Source organism: Rattus norvegicus, chromosome 19, assembly GCF_021556685.1.
Source record: "Rattus norvegicus strain SHRSP/BbbUtx chromosome 19, alternate assembly SHRSP_T2T, whole genome shotgun sequence".
Classification (NCBI taxonomy): Eukaryota; Metazoa; Chordata; class Mammalia; order Rodentia; family Muridae; genus Rattus; species Rattus norvegicus.
Genome location: NC_141552.1, coordinates 11341608 through 11359871, shown reverse-complemented (window position 1 = coordinate 11359871; position 18264 = coordinate 11341608). Strand labels below are relative to the sequence as shown.

Sequence of the window (18264 nt, the reverse complement as noted above, 5' to 3'; positions counted from 1 at the left end):
CTCAACTTGAGTAAAAGATTTACTGAGGACTTTAGAACAAAACAGAGAAAGATGTCTATACAAGGACTGGAAATACAGATCTGGGGCAGAGTCAGTCAACTACAGCCAGAAGGCAAATCTAGACTTCTGTTTTTCTACAGCTAGCCTGTGAGATAAGAGATCTTACATTCCCTAAATGGCTGAATAAAAAACAAAAGAAGAATAGTTTGTGGTGTAGTAAGTATAAAAAGTTGGTACTTCAGTGAGAGTTTGATACAACTCACTGCCTGTGGAATTTGTTTAAAATTGCATATTAACTGTACAGCACAATGCTTTTCCTTTTCGTATGTAATGCACGCTGAGCACATGCACTTCTGTTTCTCTCTGCTGTCTGCTTTCATGACCTGATTTCTTGGGTTATTTTGTGTTGTTCTTTCTTCTCTCCCTTTTCTTTGTTTTTCTGAGCCTGGCTTATTTCACTTAGTGTGGTAAGTTCTGCTTCTATCTGTTTTTCCTGCATAGGACAGAACTGGCTAAACAAACAAAACACCCATTGGGAGTGTGTGTGTGTGGGGGGGGGTGTGGGTGTGGGTGTGTGTGTTTATGTATGTATATATGTGGCATGTATGTGTGTGTTTTCTTTATCCAACAATGAGCATCTTGGCTTGTCTTAGTCTATGACAAGCCCCATGTGAATCCTGTGGGGACAAGTGTGGATGTGCTGGAAACTTTATGCTTACATACCTTGCAGTAGTGTAGCTGGATCATAGGGTAACTCTTGGAGAGAACGCCATGCCAACTTCCACAGCAGCTGGCCTTCCTTATATTTCTGTCTATGGCTGCTTTTACATTATTACCGAGCTGAAGAGTTGCAGAAACTATTTGGCCCACATAGCCTAAAATAATTTCTATTTGGCCCCATATAGAAAAAGTATGTCAATCCTTGGTCCAGGACACAGAAAAGAAACCAGAGCATTTGCCTATTGGCCAACAGTATGGAAAAAAAAATTAAGTTTAAAGGGACCGGGTCTCATTGTGCTTTACGGAAAGCAGGAGACTGGCCGTCTAGGGGTGACCTCTGTGGTAGACTCTCCCCATTCTCTACATATTCTCTCATGCAAGTTGTGTCTGCCATCCCTTTCAGAAGGCTGCCTGCTGCTGAGGTCATGAAAGGGGTTCTGCAGGCTGTGTCAGGACTCACTTTCAAGGAAACATTTCCTTTACTAACTGAGGCAAACAGGGCTTCTTGACTTCTCTTTTAAAATACTCCTCACCACGGTAATCAGATGGTTATCAGTAAAATTCTTGGTTCGGTGCCTATCTCTCCCACTACACCGGAGGCACTGTGGGAGAGAGCATGCTGCTTGACTCAATCTTGACTCTGTTGTTTCCCCGATACTAACTGTGACTCACCCTACCCTGGCCTCAGTTTTCTCATCAGTAAAATAAGACAGAATGTGTACCTCTAGGGGTTTGAGATTCCTGAAGTAATTCATGCAAAGCACTCAGGATCTGTGCTATCTGTAGTAGTTATTTTGTTAGGCCCTGTGTGGTAAAGGAATTGTGCAAAAAAGGATAAGACTTGGATTTCAGGGCAAATAGGTATGTGGTCAAGCCTTTCGCTGAAGCAGAAGAGTTATAGAGGGTTTCCCATGACTGGGGTGTTTGAGAACACTCAAGTGAACTTGCAAGGCTGGTAAGTAGAAGTGAAGTTAAACTGTGTGAGGAGTAAGGTAGGGAATAGAGGGGTGTGTGGAAGTGTCTGAAACATCTGAGTAGACTGGGCTGTTTGGAGCATCGTAGGTAGAAATGCCTGGTGTTTGTTATGTCTGTGGTATAAATATTTTTTTTTAAACCTGAACCCTGAGAACTGAAGTTGGTTTGTCATTTTAACTATGGAATAGCCAGAAATTTTAGGATGATACCAAGAATATAGTACATGCTCAACAAACACCCCAACTACATGTTAACTTAGAAATCATCTAAGGGGTTATCACAAAAACTATTGCCAATCCTAGATATCACCAGCAGTTCCCTGTTTAATAGAGGTATACTATTCCAAACACCTGTGTCTTGTTGCTCAAAGGAATTCTCTAGTGACAAGAACAGGCTAGCCCATTCATGGATCAGAATTAAAGTTCAGAAAAGAGCTACTTTGAACCACTGAGGGATAACAATTGGTGGGTAAATATCCAGTACCTCCAGTCATCAATTACATGTTTCAGAAGCCATGTTTGTGGCTAGTAAATTTGGCTTCATGATCACCACATAGCACCCAGGGTGCAGGTTCACAAAAGGTAGAAACTACATTTCAATCAGCAAAGGGGTCACCAACATCTGAACCCAGGGATCTAAGATGAATGAGAGAGAGAGAGAGAGAGAGAGAGAGAGAGAGAGAGAGAGAGAGAGAGAGAAAGAAAGAGAGAGAGAAGCTCTTGGATCACCTCATCCTCCAAGTCTAGGCCTTCGAGAATGACACTTCCTAGAAGCAGAATAGATGATTGGTTATTGGTGACATCATATCAAGGGATAGCACTATGGCAAAGGACTTGGCAGTTAAGAACAAGGTACCTCAGAGTTAATTTTCTCCTCTGGTCCAAAGATGAACTTATCCAACTGCTTGCTTCAGAGAGCCCAAGAGAATCAAAGACGTGATTTTTGGACAGAGATCTAGAAACATAGAAAAAGAGATCTACCAGGGCATCCTTAGGCCTTGGGTTTCATTTCCTCAAAAGCCTTTTAGTGGGGCTTCAGAGAACTGGTTCAGCAGTTAAGAGCACTGACTGCTCTTCCAGAGGTCCTGCATTCAATTCCTAGCAACCACTTGGTGGCTCACAACCATCTGTAATGGAATCCAATGCCCTCTTCTGGTGTGTCTGAAGACAGTGACACTGTACTCACACACATAAAATAAAAAAATAAATCTTTTTTAAAAAGTCTCTTATTAGACAACTCTAAGTTGCTAGTAAATGCCATGTTCCCTGATAGAACTGGAGAGGGGGGTGGAGAGAAAGAGAGGACAGAGAGAGAGAGAGAGAGAGAGAGAGAGAGAGAGAGAGAGAGAGAGAGAGACTGAGACTGACAGAGACAGAGATAGAGACAGAGACAGACAGAGTCTAAGGGAGGAGAATGCATTTGTCTACCTGTTCCATGTCTAGCAATTGGCCCTTTTCATATTTCTCTTTGACTTTCTACCTAAGTCTTAAAATAACTCTACTTTACAGGTAATAAATCAGGATTCTGGGAAGATGAATAACTTATTCATATAGCTAATGAGCAAACGTGCTGAGGATTTGTCTCTGTGATTCCCAAGTCCATGGACTTTTTACTACACCCCACCCAGCTCTGCTTGAGTCAGGAAATCCTCCCCAGTGATGTCATAAGATGCTATTGGTCCCAAAATGTCCTTGCTAGAAAATAGAAACCAGTATTTTAAGACTACAGAGTGAATTGAAATAATCTGACTTGGCTCCTAGAACCTTTTATTCTGATATAATCCAACTTCTCTTCACCTCACCCATGAGCACATTCTATTTCTGGAGTGGTAAAGGGGATTCCCCCACGCAAGACATTGAGGCCATAAGGAAAGAAAAGTCGAGCTGAGAACAAGAAAATGAAATTCACCAGGATGCAAACAGAGAATAGGATGCCGCCATGGCAACCACCCAGGAACATATGCCATTTGGTTTCTTCCCTAATTACAGGGAAATATATGTGTGTCAACACTCTCTCTCACTGAGTACACTGGAAAGTGCTCCTGTCAGCGCTTACTAAACTACAGGCACAGAAAATATTTAATGGATGAATAGATTCTCCCTCTCTCCCATATCCTCTAAACCTAAGTGGTTGTCTCATTTCCCTGTAACTAAGAGACGTCATGATGACACTGTCAACCCCGACTACTGCATCTCTGAAGGCTTCCTTGGTGTTGGTCACCAGCCTTTTCTCCCGTCCTTATCTTTTCTTAGTTCAAGTTCTCTTGTTCCTGTCATGGTATTGGCTCAGGAACTCTCTGAATCTCCTTTGCCAACCTTTCCTTTGGGATGCTGAGTCATTTATGGTCTGGAAAGGGAATAAACTTGGATTTCACCCAATTGGTACTGGTTTCTAAGGATTAATAGTCACAGGCCATGGCTACAGGCCCTACAAACTTCACCTCATGTGACTCTGTTATGATGATCTCTACACTGAATCTGTGGCCTCACAGAGAAAAGGAGCTAAACTCAAAACTTTATAGCTGTGAAGTTCTCCTCCAGCATCTCTAGGACTTTGATCCTTAAAAGAGCTCCTGCTTCGATATCATAGTCTATCCTAGAATATCTGTAAACATCACAGGTGAGCAGACTCTTGGGACTTCTCTATCTTGCTTTGATCCAGCCCTTGTTAACTCTGTGACAACTATGTCAAATTGCTTTAAGAGTGATTCTTGAAACAGGTTCTGGCTGTAATGGAATTAAAGGAACCAACTACCCTTGTCGTTAAAAGTTTTATATGTACAGTACTGTGCAATCTTATGAAATAATTGTTTTCAGATACTAGAAAATAATTTAAATGAGTCTCTGGGTTTCTACTTCTAACCTTGCACCAGACCCCAAAACAGGGATGAGAAATATCAGCAGAGCATGGGAGCCTTATGGGCTGAAGGAATGTGGATCAAAGCTAAAGGAGAGGATGTGGCTGGAGTCTGAGGGACAAGAATACCAAACAAAGAGCTTCAAGGAGGAAGAGCATCTGTTAGGTCACTGGGTGCCCCTGCATCTTTTGATATCTGTACACCATGACCACCTAGAGAGCAACTACCAAAGAATATCTACCAGAGGTCCATGAGCTGAAGAATGAATAGATCCTACATGTGCCTGGGAAACATTCATGTTAATAACCAAGCAGCAGGAAGAAAGCTTGCTAAACACCGGGGGAATTCACTAAACACCGTATTGCTTTCCTGTCTCAAATTCTGGTAGAGTATCTGACATAAGCAGTCTACAAAGAACAAGATTAATTTTGGCCCTCCATTTCTGAAGATTTGGTGCATAATTGCTTGGCCCCACGTGGTTCAGCAGACCATTAGAGCATGTGCTGCAAAGGTTGTTCTTCACAGGAAGCAGAGGGAGACAGAAAAGTATAGTCCCCTCAAACAGTCCCACAGTCAAAAGCACAGAAATTATTAGGCAGACATTGTCAGACTGGACCAAAAATACCCTTCTGTACACTTCAAGGAATCCACCTTCTATACCCAATTGTCCACAGCTTAAAGGTTGTGAGGAGATGACGTACTGTGCAAACCCTGGGCTGGAGGAGCTGGAGTCGTATCACACCGTGTAAGCTTTGAAGCTGTGAGGAATAGAACCGTGCTACTGCCTTAAGTATCTGGGCTAACGAGGCAGGAAGGTGTAACAAGTGTGAATAACAGGGCGTGAAAATATATGACACAACACTGACAAGGAGGAAACAGATAAGTTTAAATTAAAGTCAGAGTTTTCGATACTTTCAATAATTCATAAGACAGGCGGATGGAAAGCCAAAGAAGATTATAGACCGTTTAAGCATCACTGCCGGACAACCTGACCTAAGTGGCGTTCGCTCCCTGGATACAAGATGCACATTCTCTTCAAGTGCACATGAAACATTCAACCAAGGTAGGCCATGTTCTGGGTGTGCGTCAAAGGCAAAACTGAAGCTTCTAAAGAAAAATTTAAGAAAACCTGAAAAACCGTGGGTCAGATGAGGATTTCACAAGGTCGAAACATGTTAGCCATTTCAAATGACCACAATCAATTAAATAGAATTCATCAAATTTTATTTTTAAAAAATCATCTTCACAGACATGATTAAGGTAGTCAAAAAGATAAGCTGAGAGAAAATACAATATGTATGTCTGGTGACGCTCAAAAATATAGGAAAAACTCATAACTGAAAAGTTTAAAAACAAATTATCAATAACTACAGACATGCATATGTTTGAGTATATTCTTCAAAAACTATGGGGATGGCCAACAAGCACATCTTATCGAGGGTGTTCAGCATCTTTAATTATCAAGGAAATTCAAATTAAAACCATATAAAGGAGACTCCCTACCTCACTCTCTCATTCCAAACTAAAAACAACTAAAGCAACTCCAGAGATAAAAACACACTCTAAATGACTGGAGTTAACAGTCCACCTCACAAAGAATACACACTCTTCTTAGGAGCAACCGAAACCTTTCCCAAACTGATCACATCATATGCCACAAACCAAGCTTTCATAAACACACAAAAAAGGAAGTGATTTCTTGTATCCTATCAGACCAGAGATTTTTTTTAAAAAAGTAAGAAGAACTATAGAAACTATAGAAAATCATATATTGTTGAAGAAATCTTAAAGAAAATCCCCAGAGTCAAATAAAGGAAAACATACCTAGCTAACCCTGTGAGGTACAACCAAAGCAGTTCAAAGAGAAAATTTGCAGCTATAAAGACTCATATTTAAAAAGTACTATGAGGGCCGGAGAGATGGCTCAGAGGTTAAGAGCACTGTCTGTTCTTCTAGAGATCCTGAGTTCAATTCCCAGCCAACCCCATGTGACTAATGACCATCTAGAACTACATCTGGGCCCTCTTTTGGCATGCAGTTGTATATGCAGACAGAATGCTATATACATAATAAATCTCCTTTTTTTAAAAAAAAAAGTAGTATGATTTCAATAAACAATCTAATGATTCGTTTTAAGACTCTAGAAAGACTCAAAAAGCCAATTCCAAACCCAGTGGACAGCAAGAGACACTAAATACTGGGAAGAACAGAACAGAACACACAATCAAACACAGTGCTAGCTTTTTGAAGAAGTGAAGATTGAACTTTTAAGAAAAACCAAGAAGAGGAAAAACTCAAACTAACGAAATTGTAACAACAGAATCCAGTGGGATTCAGAGCGCTGCTGGGGAACACTTTGGAAACTTACACTCTAAAAAGCCGAAAGGCCTAAAAGCAGTGAATGAATTCTACCAAAGTGAAGAGAGAAACAGGCCCATTACCAGTACAAGGTTGAAATGAGGTCTCTCACACGGAAAAGCCCAGGACTACACGGATTCACTACCAAGTTCTATCAGACTCTTAAGGTCTAATAGCAGCACTCCTTGATTGGTCAAAAGTCATCAAACTGAGCAGTTACACCCAGCATACTATGGAATGTAAGTTCTACACCAATGAGGTTAAATTCTTTACTAAATGACTTCTTGACCCTTAGATGGCTGTGATCCCATAATCCAGATAGAGAGAACTAAACTGGAAATACAAGGAAGTTCCCCGTGGTCTCACACAAGCCTGAAGTTATGCCTCATGTAGTATAGGCAGATTTGAGGAGAGGGAGGGAGGGGAGATAACAAGTCAGGGAAGTCCCGAGGGGGACTCTAGCAGGATCTTAAAGGTGAGCACGGAGAAAAGGCTTCTGGCTTCCAAAGATTCAGCATCCTGATGGAGAGATGTGTGACTTGTTTATGGGCCGTGCAAAGGACTGCTGTGGCTAAATTCGAGGTAGAGCTTGGCTCGGGAAAGGAGTAAAGTAAGTATAGGGTCTTAGACGTGGGAAAGCGCAAGCCCAAAAGGCATGCTTGTGAATCCTGCATGAGGCAATGACAACATGGGTTGGGGTTTGCGGCTAGGAATCCAAAAAGCCTCCTAAGGTATACAGACATGGGTTTGTAGGGGTCTGCTCCAGTGAAGTGAGGTGGGACCACAAAGAGCCCCAAACCGGGACCCCAAAACCATTCTGACCAGCATAAGCCTAGAGGCAAATCTCTCTGCTGCATAGCTTTCTTTCTTTTTCTTTCCCCTTTTTTTTTCTTTTTGAAAAGTGTTCTAAATATAAAATGACTATTTTCTCTTTTTTTTAACAAAATAAACTACAATAAGACAAAACAAAGGCCATATTGAAGTTGGACAAGACAAAACAACAGAAAAATAAAAGAACCCCAAGAGAAGGCATAAGAATCAGAGACACATTCATTTCCACATTCAGGGGTCCCATAAAAATACTAAACTGAAAGCTAGAGTATACATGCAGAGGGCCTGGTGTAGACCTTTGTAGGCCCTGGGCAAGCTGCTTCAGGCTCTGAGTTCATATGAGCTTTGCTCAGTTGTTTTAGAAGGTCTTATTCCCCCAGCCTCCTTTACCTCCCCAGCTCCTTCTGCCTCCTGTTCTATGGGGTCCTCCGAGCTCTGAGGGGAGGGATTTGACGGAGACGTCTAGTTTAGACCTGTGTGTTCCAAGGTCTGTCTGTCTGTCTCCCCCACCTCCCTCTCTCTCTCTCTCTCTCTCTCTCTCTCTCTCTCTCTCTCTCTCTCTCACACACACACACACACACACACACACACACATACACACACACACACACACACGTCTCTGTATTTGTTCCCATCTATCACAGAACCTTCTAGCCTAGAAGGGCAGCCACACCCAGAGCATGGAGCTTGGGATCTAGTCCATGGCCCTATAAACAAACTTGATTCCACTGCAGGAAAACAGAGCAAATTACTTAAGCATCTCGAGCTGTGGTTTCCTCGCTTGTAATACGACAATAATGTCTATCTTACAGTCTGCTAAGAGAAGCAGAAGTGATGTGAGCAAAGTCCCTGGGACAGCATGTGTAACTGACAGCCCGAAAGCACATCAGACTTTTCTGGAACTACTGTCTGAGAGTCTCTGCTCTTTGATCCTACAAGATCAGGTCACAACTAGCCTGTGAGCACACAAAGAAAGAAACCAAACACAACATACACATAAGCCCATACGTAAGCATATGTGTCACTGAGGACCAGCAGCAATGTACATAAATACCATTAACATGAGGCCTCACATTAAAGGTAGGCCCTTTCTCTGAGTAGCAATGATCAGGGGATGATAATGGAAATTTGATCCAAGGAGTTTGTAATTTTAAGTTTCTCTACTGGTAGAGAGTACTTTCATAGTTTCAAACTGACCAAGAAGAGCCTGCATTTCGTTATCCCTGGCTTTCTTGATACTCTTGACACAGCTCACTGGGGGTCTCAGAGAATCCCATTTCACTGTTCCAGGACCCTACTTCTAAGAAGGATCATGCATGACTCAAGGGTTTCATGTAAGAACCATTCAGTGCATTTGCTCAGATCTAGGGAGAGTGTCTTCCTGCATGGAGAGAGAAGCATTTACTGAGCATCTGTTGTTTACAAGCAGACTCCACGCTCAAAGCTTCACCTGGATAATCTGACACAATCAAGCACTTACTCATACATTTCCGAGTTCTAGGGAAATACGTCACGAGTGGATGGGAATCGGACGGACAGTTAACAGAGCATACCCACAAGATGACCAGAACTACCAGCCTGGGGCCACCACCCAGTCTTGACAGACTAAAGGGGAAAGAACCTTCTCCAAGAGAGTTGGGTGTGAACGAACTCTTACGGCACAGCTGAGAAGCGTGCCAGGTAAAGGAAACGTGCGGATAGGACTCAGAGATGTGGGACATCCGAGGAAGAGAGACTATGTATGAGGGACAGCAGCAGAACAGCCAGGGGGGTATTGGTTCATCAGAGGAAGGATCCGTAGTTGAGAAAGAAGTCTGAAGCAGGGGACAGGGACCTGGTTAAAAATGAGTGATAAATGAAATAGAGTTCCCTTACTTGGTAAAAAAAAAAAAAAAATATCCGGGAAGCTAAATCTGATAAACTATCCAGACTGAACTGTCAAGGTCATCATGGGAAATGACTAGTCCTGTGGGTGGTACCCACACCTACTAACACAGAATGAGAAAGAATAAGTTTTGCCTCTTCATCTCAGACCCAAAGTGAGGGCTGTCCTATAGTGTCTTGACCAGCATACCTCAAAGCTGCCAAGGTCATCAGAAAGGAGGCACATCTGAGACACCCATCACAGCCAAGAGGAGCCTAAGGAGACAGGACAGTTGGGGTGTGGGGTCATGGGATCCAGAGCAGAACGTGATGTCAGGGGAAACTGTGGGAATCTAAACAATGATGGACTCTAGTTAGTGACATTATTTCAATATCCATTCATTAATAGTGGCAAAAGCAAGAGAGTAATAAGGAGATCAGGGTGTGGGGTACTGCAACTCTTAGTATCATTTCATATTTCCTGTAGATTTATGACGGACATAAGATTAACCATTTATTTTAATGAGTAGGATATTCAGTTAAACCCAAGCTTCAGATAAACAATGACTTTGGTGGGGTTGAGGGTGGGAAGTAGACCCCATGAAATACTTGAATGAAGCATGGTTGTACTAAAAAAGTATCCATGGTTGATCTGAAATAAATGCTTTACTAGGTATAGTGGAGACTCTACCTGGAAAGAAATTCACTCTGAGAACACTTAGGCCAGTAAGGAGGATCGTAGCTAGGGAAGAAAAGAATGTACACCCTCCCGGGTCAATGGGCAGGTAGGGAAACTGAGAAACAATGACTATACTAGAGTGGGCAACACAGTCCTGTCTACCTATTACAACTCTTCACTTTACTCTGTCTAGAAACATCCCTGAGAATTCATACTTGCTGGCAAAGAACAAAGGAGGGTCAAAAACAGACAATAAGCCCAGAGGACTCCACCAAAGGCAACCAAGTGCTCCTAACCATCCAAACTCAAGGTTTCCCCCAAGCAAAAGGTGGCCCCTTATTATAGGGGATTCAGTAGGATGAGTATAAGAGACCTGCTGAGGTCTCCTTTCCCTTCCTCTCGGGTCCTGGTTATCACTGTTAAACAAGACACACAGACCGCTGGCTGCAGCACTAGAAGGGTTCTCAGGACCCACCCAGCATCTTCCTGGGACTGAAACCACATTCACATTTATCCTATGAATGTAACCTTCTTGGTCTCCTCCAGCACTTTCTAGCACTTTCTTTTTGCCTCTTGTTCTGTCTAGGCAATCTGTTGGAGTGTCAGAATACAGTTTACCAAACTAGTAAGAAGTCTGGACTAAGTGAGCATCGGAGGTCTCTGAGACAGACCACCAAAGGCTCGTCTGCCCAGAGAGAGAAATATGGAAGGGAGACCCTTACTGCTGAGAGTCATTCCCTCTCTGTCTTGTTCCAATTAGGGGAGGCTGCGCTTTAGAGGGGGTCCATGGAGATGAGGCTAAGAGACGCTGAGTTTAGCTTGGCACAGCTCAAGTGTTCCAGGGCTTATTTTAGTAACACCTGAGAGAACACAGAAGGCAGAAAGAAGAGTGATGTGGGCTCCTGCCAGCCACCAGAGTCTCCTGCAGGAAAATTAGTGGCACCAGCCAGCTGTTCCAAGCCCCTGCTGGGCTGTTTCTTCTCTACCCCAAAGTCTCAGGGGACAGCTATCCCACTGTGGCCTGCCAGCTCTGGAAGACAAAGAGGGCAACTCCCAGCCCTGTGTGCTTACCTCCACCGTTGACCTCATGAAACCACCACCAGCAAACATAGCTTTGCCAGAGTAGGGTGGCGATGGGGGTGGCGGAAGTGTCTGGCAATCCTCTTTTCTCCAGAAATGGGATTGGAAACTGGGTAATCGCCTAAATGGGGAGCCTTGATGAGTCGCTAAGCATTGCTTCCATTTTATTATGGTGATGAGGCCCACTGAGCTAACATAATCCCTTTCCTGGGCTCTGAGAGATTGCCAGGCAGCCAGTCACTGCCCCACCCTCCACCCCAGGTGCATTAGTCTGATGGGAAGAGGCCCTGAGCTCTGTACAGACTGCATTTCATAATGGCATTTAAAAGCAGTGACTGCAGATTGGATCACATCAGGGGCTGGGGACACTGCTGTGCTGTATCAACTCCCTCTGCCCTTTGACACTGTCCCCCTTCACTTCCAACACGAACGGGACATATGTTGTCTAATGCAGGGTCATTGAGGTGAAAGGGCTGCTAGGGGAGACTTCAAGTTAAAATGGCTAGTGGGAACATGTCATCACAGAAGACTCATAGGGTTCACCCTTAGCAATTCCACTAACTAACTCTAGGGTCCTTTACAGGCTCATATGGGCTCTGCGATTTCTATGGCTCCTTTTGGTTCCCCATGTAAAGAACGCCCAGCTCCACAGTTCACCAACCCAGGCAGGAGTTCCGCTGAAACTATTGATTGATTTGTTTCATCTTCCATTATTTATAGCATATACGATATAATGATACGATACCCTTTATTCTTTTTTTTTTTTTTTTTAAACTTTAAAGCCACATGTGGTAAGTGGCCAGTGCTTTGGGCACACAGGTTTTTTTTTTTATTTATTTATTCATTTATTATATATAAGTACACTGTAGCTGTCTTCAGACACACCAGAAGAGGGCATCGGGTCTCCTTACAGATGGTTGTGAGCCACCATGTGGTTGCTGGGAATTGAACTCAGGACCTCTGGAAGAGCAGTCGGGTGCTCTTAACCGCTGAGCCATCTCTCCAGCCCGATACCCTTTATTCTTATAAATTGTAATACAGTTTATCAATGAACACTTTAGAGAATAGGATGACCTAGCAGTGGCTGAAGGAGAGGATCTAATAGAATATGACAGTCAGGGAAGGCATAAGCCCAGAAGAGGAAAGGGACTTAGGAAGTAGGAGGAAAAACACCCAAGGCCACGTTATCTGGAGCTCACCCTGGTAGGCAAATGAATAGAGATTCAGGCAGCTGATCTCTGCTGATGGGACCCAGAGAGTTCAGAATAAATCACTGCCATGTGTGCCATTTAGATCCTAAATGGAAGCTTTGCTTCAACCCTGCTGGCTCACTCAATCACTGAACAGCCAGGACTGCAGCAACATTAAGACAGGATTTGGATTCAGGAGCTGGGCCCTGGAGACAATGCCAGCATTTACTCGTTACATGATATTGAAAGAGGCGTTTCGCCATCATGAGCCAGCAAAATGAAGCTTGCTCCTGTTGTGCACACTCTTATGGGATGGGTTGCCAACTTTGCACGACTCCAGGGGACTCCATGCCTGTGTGAACAGTGCTGGCTGAAACTGGGCGACATGCGATTTGCTCTGCCAAAAATAGCATGCCTACTTGTAGTCTCCAAATGTCAAATGACATAAGACACATTAGCCATAAACAACACTAACGCGGTGGTATTATTGTACCAGTGACATTCTCGAAGAGGATGTTACATCATTTTGGGAAAAATTGCAAAAGGCTGAAGTTTAGCAGCCTCCAGTTCCATGCTGTAACGCAGCCCACCCCTAGAGTCAGCATTGTGACTCAGACCAGAAGAACCAAAGAACAGCAAAATAGGATGTGACCCCCAAGCCCAAGGAGAGGCAACTATCTGTTTAGTCTGTCCATGTTTGCCCTCCTCTCCATCTTTCCTCTCCAAACCCTCATCTATAGGATGTTTGAGATGTCTCCATTAAGACAGGCTGCCGGGGAAATCCCAGTCCTGGGAAAGTAAATAAAGAGAAGGAATGTCCAGCCCCAGAGAAACGCCCCTGAATTCCATGCTCTCTCATACAACAACCCACCATCTACCTGCTCAGGACTTCTGGTCTTAGCGTGGCCCTGGGCTGTGGGTGGGGAATGTTTGGCCCCTCTGACTTCCTATGCCAAAATTAAGTCTTCAGTGTGATTTGGAGGCAGGGCCTATAGGGAGCAATTGGGTCACAGAGGAGCAGAGTCCCATGGATGAGCTTAATACTCTTAGAAAGAGACCCAGAGCCAGCCTGCACTTTCTGCCATGCAAGGATATAATGCCTCCACACTGTCTGACGTAGTAGAGGCATCACAAGAACCCAGCCAGGCTGGCTCCACCATCTCAGGTTTGGTAGACTCTAAATCTGTGAGAAATGCATCTCTGCTGTTCATAAGTCACCCACCACAGGGTGCTACTTTGCTGTAGCAGCTCAGACTAATACACCTTCCAACCCTGCACTAACCACATATCCCCAGCATTCACTACCCACCTCGAACTCTTCCCCATGCATAGTGGTCAGGTCAGGCAGACTGAAAAAATCTAATATCCACAGTGTCCATGATAAATAGATGCCTCTCCTAAGGGAGGAAAGTGAAGTTGAGAAAAAATACTAAACTCATTCATTCTGCCTGTCCACTTCTCCCTTGGACTGTCAGTTTAGGCTGTGCCCATCAGATGCTCCTGCTATGTGTCCCAGCTCCCAAGACCCTTTTCCCTCCACACCTTAGCATACTCTTCTCAGAGCTGTTGCTTTAGAACTTACCTCCCGGGTGGCCCAGTCCTCGTCATTGCATAGTGTATCCATCCCTAGTGTTCTAACTCAGCCACACCAATTCCTAACCTCACCTCCAGCTTCTTCCTCCTAAGTTGCTTACCATGTAGTACCACAGGATAGGTTTCCATTCCAGGACAACCTTCCTGCATCTATTCATTCAATGCAGGTTTAATTTAGCCTAAAGAGTAATCAGGCACTAAGACAGTCATGGAAATGAATTAGAGGGCGAGCTCAGCCAGCATCCCAGAACTCATAGGTTTTCAGGAAAATCCATCCATCAGATAGACGCAAAATAGATGTCTGATGTGTTTACATAAACTATGATATTTCATCAGGAGTTGGACTTTGACATAGGTACAAAGTAGAAGGCTGAAACAATCTCGATCAAATGGGAAAAGAAGCAATATTTGAACTAACATCTGAAAAGTTAGAAGTGACAAATTAGGCAAAGCAGGCTGGCTGTGGTAGAGGTGACAAGCCATGGAAGAGCATTCCAGGCTGAGGAAGTTTTCTGCCCTGAGCTTGAGAGTAGGCAAGGACCACTCAAGACTCTCCAACTGGAGCTATATGGGAGAAGCTGATCCTCCAGGGAGCTAAGGGAATTACAAGAGTTCGGACCATGAAAAGTCTAGAGTCTATGCTAAGGGCTTACGTCTTGATCCTAAGAGAAACAGAGGTTTGGGAGAACTGGTCACATAGCATACAACACAATTACATCTTCAAACAGTCATTCCAGCTGCTCTAAGGAGAAAGGGTTAAAACGCCAGAGAAGGGCACAGAGGGCCACTGTGGAGGGAAATGCATCCATTCCAGGAAAGAGATGCAAATGTAAACTTGACCCAAGAGCTTGGAATAGAAAGTAAGAAAATTAATTACCAGACTAGAATTTGCCAAGCCATTTGGATAGGGCGATGCATCTGGAAAGATTGTCGCACTGGTTGGATTCACTACGTGAATTCTGCATCTGCACATGGACCTCAGCAGAGACATGAACAAGATTACTTCATATTACCAGTTGAAGTTACCTGTCTCTCTCCAACTGTTGTTCTACTTGTGCCTTTCGCTGATAGGGAAAGCAGATGTCTGGGGTCTCGTACTGACCTCACAGTTCTCTGGGCCTGCTCTTGTTCTGTTAGTGCTTCTTAAAGCGATTATGGCCGCTGCCTTCCCCACTAATAATCCTGTAAGACTTGAGCCAAAGACATTAGCTTTACCTCCTGATGCCCTCAACACATAGACCTTGCTGTTCAACAAGGTCCAGGCCTACTTTTCTGACCTGTCATGAAGTCCCAGAAATAGGTAAAAAGACGAGCCCATAACCTACATCCCTCACCCAAAATCTAGTCTCAGTCTGAGAGGGAAGCTCCTTGTATCCTTTAGCACTCCTTCCACCAGAGAAGCAGAGATGGGTACCAAGAACTTTAAAAAGGAAGTGACATTGATGTCATGGTTTACAGTTATATCAGGAATCAGCACTCACCAGAGAATGCATATCTCAGTTGTTAAAGACCTTCTGGGTGCACAAGACTAACAGGGAAAGATAAGTTGTCCTCAAAGGGCTTCTGTTGAATTCTCTCTCTGCTTTAAAATAGGCGTGTTGTATTTCTCATGAACTATCTAACAATAAATCATAGCATAAATCGCTGAGGTGTTTATAATTACCAGAAAACACCAGGCAAAATCTAAGTGTCTCAATACAATTGTATCAACCCTCTCTTCTCTACTTTTTTGTTTTATTTTTTAATCTATTTTTTTTAATTTTTATAATTGGGGAAAATATATAATCTTCCATGGCAATAGCCCCTCGGCAGAACATACAACCTTGGCTAGAATTAAAATCCTACCTTCCTTCTCTGGCAAAGGTCCTTGTAAAGTGCACTGCCTCCATATTGTATATGTGACATCATTGACCAGTGGCGTTCACAGGGAAGTACACACACAGAGGCGTGATGCAGGGAATAGATAGAACCAGTCAGGTACAAAAAGAACTAGAACAAACAGCCACAAAGGAGGCCAGACGCACATAAACTGGTCTTAAAGAAGGCAAGGAGCACAGGGATCAGGTGAAGAACTGAACTCTTAACTGAAGAACAACCGTGGAAGGCCCTACGGCAGGCTGAGGCTTTTACACTTGACTTTGCAGGAACTGAGCAGTCCCTAAGAACACTGCCTTCTTTTCCACGGTGAGCTGGCTGCCAGTCTCAGGTCCAGGTCTCAGGGGAGAGAGTACCTCTTGTCCTCAGAATGTCCACAAAGGGTGCCATGAAACAAGAAGGAAAAAAAAATGACTAACCGTTATTCTGCTACTGTGGGTCTTCAATGAATGAGGTCTAATCCTTTTTGTCTGTACATAGTTCAGACATTTCTTTCTTAATCTCCCATTTTTCTGCTGCTGCAGGCTCATTCCGTTAAATAAGAGGAGAACACACAGCAATCAAGAGCGTTAAAGAAAAATCCAACGTGGCCAAGCGGGGATTGGAACCCAGGTCTCTTGTGTAGAATCTGGGGCTCAAGGGCACTCTGCCTGCTTGCCTCACAGAGTCCCTCTGTCATCAGCCGCCACACTGACTACCTCTGCCTGCCAGCCCTGGGTCCTTTCCAAGAAAAGACAAAGCTGCAAACAAGCAGTAATGACATTGATTATTCCAAGCCAGAGGCAGGGGATTTTGGATCATTTCCTTAAAATGCTTGCTCAGCAACACTGAGGTCCTCACCCCAACCACCCTTAGTCCCAGGAAATAAATGTACAGTACGTCATTGACGTGAAGCAGGGAAAATTCCCTGTGGAGTTCTGCAGTCTCCTTCTCCTAGTTTGTCAAATGCCAGCAGCAGCCAAGCCGACTGCCCTGTTTGCCTGTCTGTATCTTATTTCTGTAATGTCTTGCAGATTGCAGAAGCCCCCCACCCCAATCCCCAAAGCTAGGCAAACCACATCGTCTCCAAGCTTCCTAGAGCAGCACTCAGGTTCCCTGCTGTCCTTGGGCTTTGTATAATATTGCCTCTGGGTGTCATATACTGTGATTCTCTGCCATCAGCCATATTTTGCTCTTTTTTTCCCAAGGAAGAACATACAATTCATTTTTAATATCCCTACAATATATGTGACCAAAATGTAATTTAAAAGACGGACAAGTGGAAGACTTTCCTGTATGTCATGCGAAGCATGAGAAGCGTTGTGTTCAAAAGCTAGTTTCCAGTTATTATAGCCACAGCCTTTCCCGCTTCACCCCTTTGTTACTAAGGAGGTTGATGTGAAAGGAGATGTGTCTCTTTCCTTAAAGACCTATCTCTCTCTCAAGGCTGAGTTCTCCATACCTGGATTCACACATCCCCCCACACCATGGCAATTACCCCCCTGGTAACCACTCATGACATCGCAGACACAATGTACTAGCAGAAGAAATGAGAGCTCCTGAAATGCAGAGAAGTCAGCTCCCTCTGTGGCCTAAGGACTCTGAAGGAATAGGAAATGGAGGGTTTGTTTATTTATTTATTTTTATTTAGCAGAAAAGTAACTCTTGAAAACTATCCTTGGATTTTGACTGCTTATTGAATTTCAAAGCTTCTTGTTACCTTAGATCCTGAAACTGTGTTCTGAGGCCCACAAAAATTTTTAGATAACCCTACAGCAAGCTGTGTGTTTGTTTAACTATATCTCATGCTTGTAATATTTGGCAGATTGCAGAAGCCCCACCCCCACCCCATCTGGGCAAAAACACATCACCTGTGAGATTCCTAGGGCAGCACTCAACTATTTCCCTGTTGTCCTTGAGCTTCATACAATATTGCCTTTGAATACCACAGGTATATGGTGGTATAACATACTCCGTGTGTGTGTGTGTGTGTGTGTGTGTGTGTGTGTGTGTGTGTGTGTGTCACACAGCCCTACAGCAACCTGCAGGGGAAAGATACAATGAAACCAACAGATCTCAAATCTTCAGCAATCCTCCCCCAAAAGACCTCTCAGGTATCTCAAACGAGGGGCTTTTAAAATGCTGCCATGGATGTACAGAAAAGCAATGTGTTCCTGGAAAGTCCTTCTCCTACCTTTTCTTACCCATAATATATGAATTACCCAAAGTCTCAAGCCAAGGTTAACAGCTCTAAGGAAATTTGT

The 18264-nt window shown here is 43.8% G+C and overlaps 1 protein-coding gene and 1 long non-coding RNA gene across 2 annotated transcripts in view; one reads left to right on the top strand and one right to left on the bottom strand.

The window, feature by feature from the left end:
• Positions 1-18264, bottom strand: part of LOC147998796 (uncharacterized) — a 172548-nt gene that overhangs the window by 65502 nt on the left and 88782 nt on the right. The window lies entirely within an intron of this gene.
• LOC120098573 (uncharacterized) lies at positions 6881-17675 on the top strand. Its single transcript, NR_190670.1, is given in 2 exon segments — positions 6881-7149; positions 16546-17675. It is a non-coding gene; the product is annotated as an uncharacterized LOC120098573 (long non-coding RNA).